We start from the raw sequence: 3,806 nt of genomic DNA, 5'->3' as shown, positions 1-3,806 counted from the left end.
AGCAACTACGGCTCGGAATCGCCGCCTGGTATCCGCTAGAATGTCTAGAGAAGAAATCGGGCTGATTGACGCTGAATAGACAAGGGACTGAGTAGATGAATATAATTACGACATAAAGCATGTAAATCCGAAACCGGCAAGATGTCGGTGGTCGGAAAGGGTAGTAGCAAGAGGTCTACAAACCGTCGATGTGATGAAGCTGTCGTAGTGTAAGGTTGGAAAAAAGGAAAAAATTTAGATCTAGATCGGTTGAGGTTTCGATCTACATCTATTTTGAAAGTGATTCTAAATTATACTCATGAGTAGTTATCTGAAAGATAAAAAGTATGAGATTAAAAGAGATTTGACCGGAGATAGGAGGAGATTCAAAGGAGAAAGTCAAAAAAGGTGGGTGGGCTATAAGTGTTTGGAAATACGGAGAGAGGACGCTGCTTTTTTCTATCTTCTATCTAGTATATATATTAAGTCCTCAAAGGCAACTTTAAATTATACCGAGTGGCTTATAAAAAGCAATGCATCACTCAAAACAAGTATACCTACCTACCAGTCACTGCAGATGGATCAAATTACGCATAGGTACCTTCAAGTCAAGGGGCTAAAGCTTCATGTAGCTGAGATTGGATCGGAGCTCTCGCCGGCAGTAATTTTCCTTCACGGATTCCCGGAAATATGGTACACGTGGCGTTATCAGATGATTGCAGTCGCAAAAGCTGGTTTTAAGAGTTATTGCACCGGATTTCAGAGGATACGGACTATCCGATTTGCCTGCAGAACCCGAGAAAGCTTCTTTCGCTGACCTTATTAGCGATACTGCATCTATTCTTGATTCTCTCTCCATTTCTAAGGTATGTTAATTCTTCATTTCTATTTCAATATTGAATTAAATTTCATACCGATTTTAAACGTATTTCCCTTTAAGATGAACAAGCAACACTTTGTTCATAACATAGTAAACTAAATCCATATACATATACAATTCGAATAATTATAGATGCAATCTGCAACTTATATGAAATATATATATCCTAACAGACAACTGAAACAAAGCCAAATTGACTGAATTAAGTTTTTAGAAATATGTTGTATGTGATTTTGTGATATTGGATATATGTTCTTTTTTTTTTTCTTTTTTCTTTTTTCCCTGAAAAGCAAGTAGTCGGCATCAATACTCTCGTTTGTCTCTCACGCACGTACGCGTTTTCGGGAGGAAAACCGAATCACACTGACATCTTAATTATGAAATGTTAAAGTAACAATTTACTTAACAATCATAGATATTCATTTTGTTCGTAGGTTTTTGTGATTGGTAAAGATGTTGGAGCAATTGTTGCATACCCATTTGCCCTTCTACACCCCCAGAAAGTAGCTGGAATTATTACGCTCGGTTTGCCATTTATGCCTCCAGGTGCCTTCAAGAACCATTTTAGCCTCCCAGACGGCTTTTACCCTGTGAGATGGGCGGTAAACTTCACCTCCTCTATAAAACTTAATAATATTTTTATTTTATTTTTTAATTGGTTTCTTACATTATCCTAATCAAATTCTAACTCCACCTAATGAATTTTTATTTTTGGTTAGCAACCCGGAAGAGCCGAGGCTGATTTTGGCCGCTTTGATATTAAAACTGTGGTGAGAAAAATCTACATCATGTTTTCTCAAAGTGAGTTACCGATAGCAAGTGAAAATCAGGAGATAATGGATTTGGTTGAACCGTCAACTCCTTTACCGTCTTGGTTCACTGAGGAGGATCTTGCAACTTACGCTGCGTTGTATGAAAAATCTGGATTTCGAACTCCACTTCAAGTTCCCTATAGGTACAACTACCAAATTTGTGTAAAAAAATAGTTTCACTAGTTTTGTATAGCAGTCAAACCAGGCTTCTTACAAGTTACACCCTCATATTATATTGATACTTTACGATCAACTTTTTCTCTCCCAAATAAAACCTAACTACTATTAGATGACCCAATTCATGAGAGGCTAAGTTAAAAAATTTATCAGGAATTTGTTTTTAAGTGCATAATGACATGAAACGTGGCAGGTCATTTGAGACGATTGGATCAGAGGCACAAGATCCTAAAATCGAAGTTCCAACATTACTGATTATCGGCGAGGCAGATTATGCAATGAAAATCCCTGGAATTGATGAATACGCAAGGAGTGGAGAGGTGAAAAAGTATGTTCCGAACCAGGAAACAGTTTACGTGCCTAATGGATCACATTTTGTTCACGAGCAATTTCCCGATCAAGTGAATCAACTCATCCTCACTTTCCTTGATCGCAACAAACATCGTCTGCAAGTCTAGGCCATTTCATCGATTTGAAAAAATGAGATTAAACTAAACTCACAATGAATGTTATTTTACTTTGATGTATTGATGTATGTATGTTGATGAATAAACTATGTTTCCAAGTGTTTTAAAGTGCTATATATACTAAAACTTTTAAAAGTTCACTATCTAATAAATCGCTACTTCGTACTCACATTCGAGAGGTGAGATCTGAGTGTGCTCTATGAGGTTGTGATCCAAGGCTCCAAGCTTGCACTATAATGGTGCTCAAACTGTGATGCTATCCGAGTAGATCTGGCAATCGGGTCGGGTCAAACTCCAACGGGTTTGGGTCCAAAGGGGTCGAACCCAAAAGGATCAGATTTTTTTTAACCGACCCAAACGGGTCGGGTTTGGGTCAAGGCCCATTTATTGCCTAAATTTTTCAAAATCAGATAAAAAACTTAAAATAAACATAAATAACGCTTCTATATCAAAAGCCAAAATCATCTAACCTGTTTAAGAAGACTAATAGCAAAAACAAAACATAAAATTATTTGTTTCGGGTGGTCCGGGGGTGGTCCGGGGGTGGTCTGGTTGTCCATGGTGGCCCCGGGGTGGTTCGGTTCGGTTGTTCTGGGGTGGGTATAGTGTTTAGGGTTATGGTTCCGGGGTGGCCCGGAGGCGTATATGTTATTGAACCGTACGTATTTGATAATTTGAGCGTTCAATTTTTTTGTTTAAATCAGAAAGGCTTCAAGACTGGTGTGAGAGAGAGTGCAGATCGCACTAGATGTTGCAAGAGGAATTCTTTACCTGCATCAAGAGTGTGAAACACCCATCATTCATTGCGACATAAAGCCTCATAACATTCTAATGAATTCCGATTTTGGATTGGCCAAACTAGTAATGTCAGATCAAACCAAGACATTCACAATGATTCGAGGAACTCGAGGGTACGACTACTACTTAATTTATATGGTTAAGTAGTGTTTGAAAAATCTTATATTTAATGTATTTAACTATGTATATTTTTACTTTATGTGTTAAACTTCCATTATTGCTAATGTATTTTTCCGACCCCTTATATAGCATGTAAGCTGGGTCAAGAATCTAAAGATCGAATGTCTTAATTGGCTTTCAAATCCTTATGTTTACGTTGTTTAGATTAGGCTGACAGAATTTTTCGTATTCCTTTCAATTGTTGCATTCTCGGTAACTGTATTTCCTGTTTTTTCGCTGTAATTGGGTTTGGACTCCCTCCAAAAGTCCTTTGTGTTTTTCATTTTAATGATATGCTTGCTTTCGGGAAGAAAAAAAAATATATATATAGCATGTAAACTGATGATGTTGGCATGTTGCACCATTTTTCTGACGTGAGGGCCAATTATATGGTTAACATGTCAATACGTCATGATAGTTACATGTAGCAAAAATTTAAAATTTGATTCACACTGGATATAAATTTTATAGGTTTGATACATACAATGGAATTTTTTTTTTTTTTTTTTTTTTAGAGAACGGCTCGTTAGTTGT

General features: G+C 37.1%; 1 pseudogene; it reads left to right on the top strand.

Annotated features, from left to right (window-relative positions):
• Positions 1 to 488: 488 nt before the first annotated feature.
• On the top strand, positions 489 to 2,484 carry LOC139843472 (epoxide hydrolase 3-like; annotated as a pseudogene).
• Positions 2,485 to 3,806: the final 1,322 nt, after the last annotated feature.

This window comes from Rutidosis leptorrhynchoides, chromosome 4 (assembly GCF_046630445.1).
Source record: "Rutidosis leptorrhynchoides isolate AG116_Rl617_1_P2 chromosome 4, CSIRO_AGI_Rlap_v1, whole genome shotgun sequence".
Lineage (NCBI taxonomy): Eukaryota > Viridiplantae > Streptophyta > Magnoliopsida > Asterales > Asteraceae > Rutidosis > Rutidosis leptorrhynchoides.
The sequence above is the reverse complement of the archived record's forward strand: the minus strand, read 5'-3'. Positions and strand labels throughout refer to the sequence as shown.